General features: G+C 41.6%; 1 protein-coding gene across 3 annotated transcripts in view; it reads right to left on the minus strand.

Moving 5' to 3' along the window:
• LOC121276870 (versican core protein-like) overlaps nt 1–11,908 on the minus strand; it is a 228,990-nt gene extending 217,082 nt beyond the window's left edge. For 2 of the 3 annotated variants that reach the window (XM_041185461.1, XM_041185458.1), the window contains exons 1-2: nt 11,735–11,907; nt 8,777–8,959 (exon numbers count right to left, since the gene is read on the minus strand). The gene's annotated coding sequence lies outside the window, so the exon portion shown is untranslated. Of the gene's footprint in view, nt 1–8,776; nt 8,960–11,734 lie in introns of all 3 variants that reach the window. The other variant, XM_041185460.1, reaches the window with a different exon arrangement.
• Between the last annotated feature and the right edge of the window lie 698 nt (nt 11,909–12,606).

The raw sequence follows: 12,606 nt of genomic DNA on the forward strand, positions 1-12,606 counted from the left end.
TGAGGTGGGGTGTCAGTTGGAAGTGCATTCCATTTTAAATTTGCTGCCTGCACTGTGATTAAGGATGCGGCAAGATAACCTGGAGATGTAGATGCTCCATCAACCCAACCAGGACAGACTGAATTCTTCTACCAAGCTAATAATCAATAAGGGTAGTGATTCAGAAACTTCCAGTATTAAAACAAAGGGAAGCAAACTGTTTAACTTCATGGGTATCACTCTTCTCAGAGTATTAATAATCTCCGACAGAAGATTATACACTAGATACTAGTTCTAACGGAAGGTCATCAACCTGAAACATGAACTCTGTTTCTCATGCTCACTGAACATTTCCAGCATTTTCTGCTTTTATAATGATAGCCAGCTTAGCACCTCAATTTGATATGCAACCATCTCCAGAAATGTAATTGACTGCAAGGTAGTCTACCTGCTGGACAATGAGCCTATTCTAAAGGTATACTTGGTGCTGAGTTTGTCTCCCAGGTACACAAAGGCCCCAAACTAGTGAGAATTCAGATGCAATTCCATAATTCACCTCTGCCACATGTTTTTGTGTGTGTTTATAAATGTGTGTGTTCACATGAAAGTTCATCTTTGATCATCCAGAAACTTCTAAGTTACACTTCCTGATGTCAAATATTGGTGTCCTCTGTTGGAAACTGCAATATCTTAAATTGGTTCTTTGTAATGTCTGAGAGCAGCTGTAACGATGCCAGCTCATCGTAAGTACTCAGCTCCTGAAAACCTTCTATTGAGGATGTCATTTTATCAAATTTAGACAGAGTAGGAGAAATGAGCACAAGGACATGTTAATGTCAGACCAGTGGCGACTGATCAAGAGCACTCAGTACACCTGCAAAGAGAGTGCGGGGCTATCCAAAGAATAAAAACGAAACAGTAATTTGATCTTTGAACTTCTACCATAATGTAATAGGCAGTTTGTTTGTGATAACAAATATATGGCAATGTTGTGGGAACTCAATCATGAATTTGAAAGGCCAGCTGCAAATGCAAAAGGCATTGGTGAGTTATGATTCTTTTTTACACAGCGGAAGGAGTCTCTTAATAGGGACAATAATTAGGTGTCCTATTTATTATAAGGGTGTGCTAAGAAAGGTATTCTTGGGTCCTTCACATGACACTGGCAATTAAATGATTACCAGCTGTGATTAGACATTATTTTTTATTTTTTATTGCAATTACTACCATATTTTGTGTAGGGAAATTACCAGTAACATCTATAACTGTAATAAATAATAACTGTAATAAATGCATCAACCTCCTGTTGTTTTAATGGTACTTTAATAGCTGTTGATACACAGTGTTTCAAATGTTTAAGGCTTGGGCCACAGCAGGGTTGTGCAGCATGTGGGCTGTCCTTGCAACAGCCTGGAACACAAGATTGACAGGCATCTAATTCGTTCTCTCAGCTGGAAAAGTGAATAACACTGGAAGACATTGGAAATGGAAACAGATGAAAAAGAACATATCTAATTTCCAAAACCAAGATTTATTTTACTCCTCTGGAAATTTTTGAACTTAAAAATGTTACCATTGCATAAAGCTTGACATGATGGAAAATAATATGGAAGGTATATTGTGGTTCATGCTACTGAATCAAATAGCATGCAACAGCCAAAAGATATTTGATTGCGTGGAACGCTTTGAGATGATAAAGCAAACTTCCTGTTTGGAACATGCGGTTTTTACCAAAGTCTCCATGTGGCAAGCTCTTACTCTCAATTGGTCTATCCAGGACAGTTGGCAAAGAGGATGTTATGTCTCTCCTTATGGAAAGGAGGAGGAAATCAGAGGCCCACTCTGATTAAAGGGCATGCTAATGGATCAGCAAGTTTATCCAGTCAGTACTCTTTAGGTTAGAATCAGGATTGATGTTATGACGGCTGGGTTCAGCTAGGGCAGAGGTGAAGCAGTACAGTTTGTCACAGCCCCGAGTTTAGTGAGAGGAAATTCTGTAAGGTTCACAGTCCTGAACTTTTTTATGTTTGTGGGGATTGGTGAGGAAGCTATCACATTGCATTATAATTCCACCACCCCCAGCCCCCTCCACACCCTGCTCATAACCAAATAGAGCTGCCAAACCTCACTACTGAGTGTCACACATAAGTAGTCACTTGGTAAAATATCAAAGGGTGACTCGTCCATATAGATTGTACCCAGCTAAGAGTCAACACACACTCCACCCTGCTCTCATGCCCAAATGTCCGTCCTTAGCTTACAGCATTGTTCCAGTGAAGCTCAATGCAAATGGGAGGAACTGCACCTCATCTTCTGACTAGGCACTTTACAGCCTTCTGGACTTAATATTGAGTTCAACAATTTGAGATCATGAACTCTCTCCTCCATCCCCACCCCCTTTCCGATCCCCCCCCCCCGCCCTTTTTTCCCAATAATTTATAGATTTTTCTTTTTCTACCTATTGCCATTATTTTTAAATGTATTTCCATCCATTGTTTTATCTCTACCTTTTAGCCTTTTTTGATTCCTTCACCCCACCCCACCCCACTAGGGCTATCTGTACCTTGCTTGTCCTGCTTTCTACCCTTAATTAGCACATTCCTTAGATAATATCACCACCTTCAACACCTCTTTGTCCTTTTGTCTGTCACATCTTTTGGTTATCTCTTCCTATCACTGGCCCTCTATCCAGCTCTACTTGTCCCACCCCCTTAAACCAGTTTATATTTCATCTCTCTTCTATTTTTACTTAGTTCTGTTGAAGGGTCATTCGGACTCTAAACACTAACTGTGCTCCTCTCTGCAGATGCTGCCAGACCTGCTGAGTTTTTCCAGGTAATTTTGTTTTTGTTTTGGATTTCCAGCATCCGCAGTTTTTTGCTTTTATCTTCAAGAAAGGAACTTGGTTTAGGGGTAGTTTATTCAGCTACTTAGCCTATTCTACTTTTCAATGAAATTATGACTGATGTGTACTTCAACCCCATTTACCTGCCTTTGCTCCAAATCTATTGACACCCTCATCTTACAAAAATCTTATCAACCTCAGTCTTGAAAAGTTCAATTGTTCCTGCATCCACAGCCTTTTGGGGGAGAGTTCCAGATTTGTACTACCCATTGTGTGGGGAAAAGTGCTTCCTGATTTCACTCCTAAATGGCCTGGCTCTAATTTTAAGATTATGGGATGGATTTAATCCTTCTCCACTGATGAGTTTGAAGGAGGGAATCTGGTTAACTCCAGGGGATGGGCTCCCTGCTGCCTACCTGCCCACCCACCCCTGCCCTCACCACAACTAAACCAACTGAGTGGGTCAAATAAGGCTTTTGAGTGGGAAATTAAGCCCACTTAAGGGTCTCTTCCTGCCACCAGCATGATTTAACTGGTGGTAGGAGGAGTCCACATCAAGTGCCCAGCCTAGCAGGCTGCCCTCCCACCATGGCTTCTCAAACTCCAGGCCTCCCCCACCACCTGTTCACCCATCTCACCGGGACCTGATGAGGACTCCTTTAATCTTTTATAGTTGAATTATTTACTTTTCAAAAAGTAACAATTGTCTCACTCATGGAACCATGTGCTCTGCATCTGCTCATTAACAGTGAATTAATTGGATATCATGGGATCACTATTTAACAACCCTGCAATGTTGAAAATTTATATTTTTTAAAAAAAGTCTGATGAAAAGAAAAGCAAAAATGAACAAGCACTCTTATGATTTAAATTGGAATTCAGAGTCTCTAATTTAGCTTTGTGCTAATTCTATACTGTTCCAGTTTGAAATCTGTGAAATTCACAGGATGTGTGTCTTCCAATATCAAGAAATACAAAAGTGTATGGGGCTAACTTAATTCAGTGTAAATTAAATTGTAACACATAAAAAATGCAGATTATTAAAAGCAACCTTTAGAACTAAGCAATGACACCTTACATTTATATAACATCTTTGACATAATGAAACATCCCAAGGCACTTCACAGGAGTATTATAAAATAAAGTATGACACCAAGCTAATGCAATATAAGGAAATGTGAAGTCAGATGACCAAAAGCTTGGTCAAATATGTAGATCTTAAAGAGTGTCTTAAAGGAGGAAAGCGAGGCAGAGAAGTAGAGAGGTGTAGGGAAGGTATTCTAGAATGTGGAGCCTAGGCAACTGAAGGCATAACCACCAATGTTTGAGTAATTAAAATTGAGGATACATAAAAGGCTAAAATTATAAGAGTGCAGATACCTCGGGAGGGTTGTGGGCTGGAGGAGGCTACAGAGTTAGGGAGGAGCAAGGCCATTGGAGAGATTTGAAAACAAGGGTGAAAATTTCAAAATCAAGGCATTGCTTGACTGGGAACCAATCTAGGTTAGCGAGTACATGGGTGATAGGGGAATAGGACTTGCTGTGAGTTAAAGCACAGGCAACAGAGATTTGGATGGCCTTAAGTTTACAGAGGTTAGATTGTGGAAGATGAGTCAGACCAGCCACGAGTGCATCGAAATAGTCATGTCCAGAAGTCGAAAGGCATGAATGAGGGTTTCAGCAGCAGATGAGCTGAGATAGGGTTGGTGTCAGGCAAAGTCACGGAACTGGAAATGGACAGTCTTAATGATGGCATGGACATGAGGTCAAAAGTTCATCTCAGACTCAGATGCGACATCAAGGGTGTGAACAGACTGGTTTAATGTTAAACTACTGCCAGGGAGAGGGTAGGAGTCAGTAATTAGGGAACTGAGTTTGGAGCATGGACTGAAAACAATGGCTTCAGTCTTCCCATTGTTCAATTGGAGGAAATTTCTGCTCATCCATTAGTGGGTGCTGGATAAGTAGTCTGGTAATTTAGCAGCAATGGAGCAATTGAGAGAGGTGATGGTGAGGTGGAGCTGATGTCATCAGTGTACATGTGAAAACCAATGCTATACCTTTGGATAATGTCACCATGGGCAACATAAATAAATTGGGGGATAGTTTTAAGGTTTGAAAGATAGTTTTTAAAGACAATAAAAATTGAAACCTTAGCAGCTTCCATCCTTTGCTTTACAACTAAACACCTAAAGCAGTTCTGTTTAAACAACTCAGCATGTGAATGCTTTGAGATATCTGATACCAACATTGATAGGGTTTCTGATTAAAGAGATGGGATACATGTTTTCTGAAATCCTTGCACGTATCTTCAGTAGTTCAGTAGAGTCAGAGTGAGTTCCCTTGCCCTTGTAGCTAGCTCATGTAGTTTCTATGTTCAAAAAAGGGCACAAATCAAAGCCAGGGAACTGAAATACATTATTGGAAAAATGTAAGATGGGAGCATAAGAGATGCTTTCAATGATCATTTGTAATAGGTTGTGTCTAATAAATTTGATAAGGACATGGGGCATTTGAGGAATATTAATAGTGGTGTTCCCCCAGGGATTTGAGGTGCACTATGATTCACTGTTCTTATGAATGAAATGGGTAGTGGTGCTGGGAGTATAGTCAGTAAGTTTACAGATGGCACCTAAGTCAGCCAAGCTGTATGGGGCAGGCTTGATAAACCAGCTAGTCTTTTCCTGCCTGTCAATTTTGCATGTTTGATGCTGATCCATACAAGTCAGAAAAATCCTTTATTTGATCCCCATCCTGCACTAGATGACTTCAGCTGCAGCAGTGGTGGCCAATAGTTTGTTTTATTATGCCTAAAGCTAGGCTGTCTAACTCTATGACTCTATAAGATGGGGTTGTGGGACAGAGGTGTTGAGGAATAAAATCACTCATTGTTCCCGCTTCTCACCTTTATCCTACAACCCCAATAGAAAGTGCAAGCATTGGATGTCAGGCAAAGTTGTAATAAACTCCACAATCAAATTACCTCCCACCATATGCTAGCAAAGGCTTTCATTTACTGGTATAAACCAATTCTAAATGATGAAGAATGGATTCCAATTTTGTCATAATGGCAATGTGTGAACAGTCAATGTTCATGGATCAGCCCAAATGCATTAGAGTACCGATATGGACATGTTCCGGAGTACACTGGTGGTGGGAAAGAAAATGGTGCACCTGTGAAGTTATGGACTATTAAAAGAAAGTGTCAGAAATGGGAACTAGATTTACTAGTCTTTGAGAGGCTCCAAAAATATTGACAAGCTGAAGAAAAATACGATTAAGAAATAACAAGGAAAAATGAAGAGCAAGGTAACCCAATGTGTATGCATGGGTCAGTAGACAAATGACACAAGTAGCTCAGCACTCAACTCTCTCTCTCTTTGATTGCTTCTGAAGTGAAGCTGATGTGGCATTAAGTGTAGCCAGGAGGGTTTTCCACTCCAGGACACCATTCCTCTAGTTGAAAATGTATGCATGCCAGGAAGAAAAATGGAGACAGACTGGAGACTGCTTCTGACAGTTAGCTTCAATGGCTGTGCCAGCTTTATGCTCCATCTTAGCTGCAGCCTGTTCTTGGAGTAGTTGGCATTATTCCACCTCTGCCTCTATGTTGCTCCAGAGCCTGTGAAGATGATTTACCCTTGGTCGCTTCCAGGAAGGTGCAGATACAGTCGGTAGCATCCTGGCAAACGTAACCACTAGGCTATGCCGGCTTTTGATCACAGTGTCATGTAAAGCATAATGTGGTGGGGTGTTTCTGAATATTATCCCACATTAGTTAGCCAGAACTTTACAGATTATTGTTTTTAAGATTTGAAATGGCAACCTACCTTGAGAGGAGAAACTTCTGCATATACCAATCCTTTGCTAAGATGAGGTACATGTACCTCTATTCATAGCTGAGGATGCAAGGGGACCAGTAGGTAAACACAGATATTGAGCTATATAGGCAAAAATGTCACAGATACAATTTTTTGATATGTGATGTGTTAACCAAGTCAAAAATTAGCTTCAGACCTTGAGAAAGGGAAAAAAGTCAACGAAGACTCCTAATACTGATTATTTTTAGCTTATGCCAGCTACATCCCAAATGTCAGATAAAGTCAAATTGGGACAAAGGCCATAATGCCTTGCACAGTCAAAAAGCCTGCCGGTGCTTGTCATCTTAAATCCACAAGTGAAGAATGGCCACTCTGGTGAGAGGTCATCCAGGACCTATGGAACTGCATAAAAACATAAGCTGAGACTCTGGAGTAAAAGCAAAATATTGTGGATGCTAGAAATCTGAAATAAAAACAGAAAATGCTGGAAAAACTCAGCTGGTCTGACAGCATCTGTGGAGGGAGAAACAGAGTTAACATTTCGAGTCCGTATGACTCTTCTTCAGAGCTCCAAAGAAGAGTCATTGGGGCCTGAAACATTAACTTTAACCTGGAATATCTGAAACTAAAAGGAAGAAAAGGTGAACAATAAGTTTTCAAAATAAGTAACTTAAACTGATAACTCCTGAGGTTTCACAACAGTCTAATATAAAATCACTTTGAATGTGTTAACATTAACTGAGTAAAGGATTCAGAAGCTAAATTCAGCTAAACTGGATAATAGACAGGATTTATTCATTTTTGTATCTCCTGGAAGGTAATGTTCAAAGGAAATAATAGTGCCAGATCACAGAAGCATGTGGGATTTAAACAGCCTTTTCTGTTTTAAGAATTGAAGTTCTGAAATGCCCATCTGCATTGGCCTATAATAAGAAACCAATTAATAGCACTTTCATAAGCACATCTGTGGTGTCCACTCATGTTAATGAACACTACCCAATCACTGGCATCCAGTACTTGCTGGCACCCAACAACTATCAAGCAGATAGTGATATTCCCATTCTAGGTCATCATATTATTATTACAGAGATCCATATTCTGACACCACCTACCAGATGCAGCCTTATCCATTGGCTACGACTGATTCTATGCCAAAACACAGACAAGGAGAGACACAGCATAAATCCTGCAGCCACTGGTCTGTCACCATCCTTCTGCACACCTGGTGATCCTTAGCAGTTTGAATATTTGTGATTAGAAAATAAATCTGTTGTCGGCCTGCACGTGACTTTATTTAACACGGGGACCTTGGAGTGCCGTCATTGTCCATATGATCTTGACAGGCTGATGGTCAGGTTTCAGTGACATGCTGCATCACCATTAGCAGGACCACCCAGCTGCTGCAACCTTCTACCGCCTTCACAGCTGGTGAGATGCACAGTCTCCCTTTGCCTGTTCTGTCGATGAGGGCTTTTTGGACTGCACTTTGTCTGATACCTCCCCCTGGCCTTGCAACCATGGGTGGCCCTATTAGGAGCAAGGAATGCCCAATGGCACTGCCCAAGGGATCGTGGGAGTGCACAGGTCTCTCCACCAGGTCAAGGTGGCAACCCAGGGGTGTGAATGAATGTCATTAGTTCTAAAATTGTATATATATCATGTATATAACGCTATAGATGTGCTGAGATAAAACCTGACATTACTGCAGCTAACGTTACTTCATGGAAGAAGCACTTCAGTTCAACTCATATGGTCCAAGATCAGGGTCGTGTGATTTGATTATGGAAATTCAGTAAAACACATGCTGCTGGCAACCAAAACGAGTAAATCTTGTTGAAAGCAAAATAAACTTAATCCCACCGTGAACATTAACTATATGTAGAATAACACAGGTAGAATTTGCTTTAAGCCATCACGTGTAGTTTCTGGCAACATCTGAACCCACCGATGCTTCTCCTAGCTTGCAGCACACTCCGATATATATACTGTGCTAAATAGAACGCACCCACTGTAAATGGACAATCACAAAAGACTGCCCCCATGCAGAATGTATTGAACTTTGCATTGAATAGTTAGGCATTCGCCGGGTTAACAGCTGCGCTTTGTTACGTTGAAATCTGTAATCACTTACCTGAAACCAGATCCGAAACCAATGTTGGGATTTCAAACTCCTTTCTTTCTCAGTCACCGCCAACAAGGCGATTACACGCCTGTCCCGAACCTAGCTCTCTTTTTCTTGTAGAGGGATCCACTGGTTGCACCACCAGTTTCTTCATCAAACGTTTGCCGTTGCCAACCGGATTAGGAAAGACGCCTGAAACAGACACAATTGATTGAAACGTTATCGATTAGACACCGTGATGTATCGCTTTGTCACCCGAGAAGGCACTGCCCTTCCTTTTTGGAAGAAAGCACAGGCAGGGGGGAGATTGTCGCTGTGATTTTTGGCGCGGGTGTCACTTTGAACATTGATGAGAAGATTTTTTTTAAGTGATACATGGAAACACAGTTCAAACACACATGGTTCCGGCATATTTCCCTGCGCTGAGCGCTCCTTTAGATCAAAGAGTTTGTAGCAGACGGTCAATTACAATTGATTCATTTCCCCTTCCCCCTCTTGCCTCCCAAACCCCCCTCCCCATATAACAGAGCAGCGGAGAGGCTCTCAGTTCGCTAGTGCCAGTAACAATGCACAGGTTGGGCTGTGTGACATGAGGCTTTTTTTAGCCCCTTTATCCATCTCCTCGGAGTTACTCATACTTTCCTAACATTTCGTGTCACTTTTAAGCATTAAAATAAAATATTTCGTTTAAAAAATCGCTCTAAAGGAAGGAAAACGAAATGATCCAGTTACGCCAGGGTGCTGAGAAAATCTGGCACTAGATTGCTGTATCTTTTCTATAAAGTATACAATCTTTCAAAAGGAGAAAAAGTACAAATGATAATTTTTCGATATTTTATACCCATGCATATGTTATAATCTACATAGTGCGAGTCCCGAGTGCAACACGGGTTGTCCATGAGGGGGCGCCACACCCCACCAGAACCCGCCCCTCAAGCAATTCCTAGCCACAGTCTGAAGCGAGTTATTAAAAGGCAATCAGTCTGTCATACACACTACCGTGCTCGTGTCAACCCTGCACCAATGCAATGAATGGCACCAATGGAAACCTTGGCTGAAAGAATCTTGGGAGGCTTCTAGTAACGAGGTTGCACAAAGAAATTACTTTTCCTCTTAATGAGCCGCTTCAGATGCTGAGATTTCTTATTAAAAGTCCTGTCCATTGCTGTCTGAGAGGCCGTTCTGTGCTCCTTTAATGTTGATTTGCATTCTAATAGGAATTTTACCCGTTTTTTCGCTAATCACTCACCAACAGTGTTGTCTAAGTGTCAGAAAGACAATGTTACACAGAATGAGAGACAGTTTAAGAAGCTGGACACGGTTCAGATATTTAACATATTTCTCAGATGTTCATACACACATGTTCTCCGCTCACTCGGGAACATCTGGAGATCAATGCAAATTTTGGGAGCAATGGCATTGATTTTTCTTAATTGTGCCAGAATATATAATTTCCAAACACAGACCATGGATCAGAAATTTTCAGTTGGGTGATAACTTTCCCAACTGAGTCACGTTCCTCTTTTAAACCCTGTGACCTGCTCGTTATGCAGAGATCCTGTCTGAAAAAGTTTCGCGAGATAATGCTAAATAATGTTTTATTGTACAACTTGAAACCATGCCCAGTATCCAGCTGTAATCGCACAATTAATGAGCTCTGGTAGGGAATATTGGATTCAAATTTAAGTGGGGGTGGGGGATCAAATAAATCTACCCAGCAGTCTTTTGTTCACTCAACCGTGCCCGAATTTGAACAAAATGGATTTATTTGAAACGGAATTTATTCAGTTATAATTTTCGTTGTTACCAGGAACCGCTTGTGTGCACCAAACCAACATATATTCGTTTACCAAGTGGACAGGTGATTGAAATGTGCTTAATACGGAATGTTTTATTCTCCCATGCCTGTGTTTCTGAGGTTTGTTTTGCCAAAGGTAAACAATGGAGAAGTAATGAAAGGGACGTTTCTGTCTACGATCAAAAGAATTTGCTGCTTGCTGCAAGGGTCCGTTTGCTCCAGTGACTCCCTCTGAAAGCTTCTGCTAAAGAGAGACTCTCTACCGGCCTCCAACTTCCCTACATCTATCACATTGCAATTTGCATTCTGCCTCCCCCTCCCCAAATGACTCTGAACAGAACCAACGCTATCTAGGAACTACATCAGACCGCAAAAGAAATGGGCTCAGATTGAAACATTAAACATTACAATCGCCATTCTTTCCCTCGTTTGTCTTTCATTGCCCTTTTATTTTCATATTCTTTTACAAATGTTTAGATGTATTCTAGACATACCCACTCGCCACAACCACAACCGCACATACACCACATACATGCATGCAAACTTACTCTCACACACTCAACCACATAGACACACCACTTACATGCATGGACACTCGCCACATACATCCACGCATACACATTCATGCTCACACGTACATATTCATACCGCACACAAAACATGCACACTTGCATTCACACATCACCTTATGCACACACACATATAACATACTCGCCCAGACACATGTAAGATACTCACGCGGTACATACATGTATACATATACAGCACGTTCTCACACTCGCACACGCCCTCAAACTCATTCAGAGGTCTAGAGACAGGATCGCATTCACACACAACACGCACACTCCTGCTCCTCACTCATACTTTCATTGACTCTCCTCAGTTTTCTAACATGTGCTTGCCCTGTCTCTCATTCATCGGCCTCCTTTTCTGACATTCTCCTGCGTTATTTCCCTTCTATTCTTTCCGTTCCTCGCATCTCTTCTGCTCACTTCCTCCTTTTAATCATTATTGTCGAATACTCCCCCCGCCTTTTAAGTGGTATCTCCAATACTTGCAGTCTTTGTCAAACCCATTTCAACTTTTACAACAATTTCACCCACTCCTATCGCATGCGTAGAGCACAGCATTAAAATTCCGTTACAATACGATGAAAAAATCTACTTTACCTCTCAGAGATCGGGTGCACGAGAAAGTCCTTTTAAAACGTGGCTTGTGGTCCCACACACAAAAATCGCAGTAGGTCCTGCAGAAACCGGTATCTGAGAAATGCTAACAGCGTTGTCCCTAGCCTGGGCTCTACTCCCCCAGTCACTCTTAACGACTTATCCCGGTGCAGAATGTTTAATCTTGGGCACCAGTGCCTGCTCTCAGCCGGAGGGGAGAAAGAAGCAAAAATCTAAATTGCTGCAAGTTCAAATGCGGGATTTGACACCTATCATTACTCCGTCAGCACTGCAGAGGAGGGGCCCCCAAGACTTTGGGGCTGGATTGCCGGAAAAAAAGGACATTTGAATCTCTGATGAATTACAAAGAGCCAATTGATGAAAAGACTCCCACGGCCACCTTAACCCTTAAAAGGACATTGTCCACTATATAATGTCTGGTGTTTTTTTTAAACCACCAGGCCACGTATTAAGATATCTCTTTGAGATATCTGGTCTCTGATGAAATACATCTGGCCTATCATTTCTTCAAAGATGAGTTTAAATGAAGGTGGAAAATAAAGAACTGCACCATTTATAGCCTATGGTGAGACAGGATAGGGCTGAGTGCCCGCGAATAGCTGGGGAGTGCAGGTAGCACGGGAAGCGATTCCTAGTTCTCAGTGTAATGGCTTCACCGAACATCTAGTGTAAGTTAATGACATTTAGATATTAGAGTCTCACCGCCCCCTTCCTTCGGTTTTCATTTTGTTCAAAGGTTCTTGGGGGGTGGGGGAGGGAGGGTGCCCAGCAGGTACTGAGAGGATGGAAACCGGCTGTTGCCGAGCTATTGTCAAACTGTTCGTTAAGCATAGCAAATTAAGATCTGATCTGCT

This window comes from Carcharodon carcharias, chromosome 4 (genome assembly GCF_017639515.1).
Source record: "Carcharodon carcharias isolate sCarCar2 chromosome 4, sCarCar2.pri, whole genome shotgun sequence".
Classification (NCBI taxonomy): Eukaryota; Metazoa; Chordata; class Chondrichthyes; order Lamniformes; family Lamnidae; genus Carcharodon; species Carcharodon carcharias.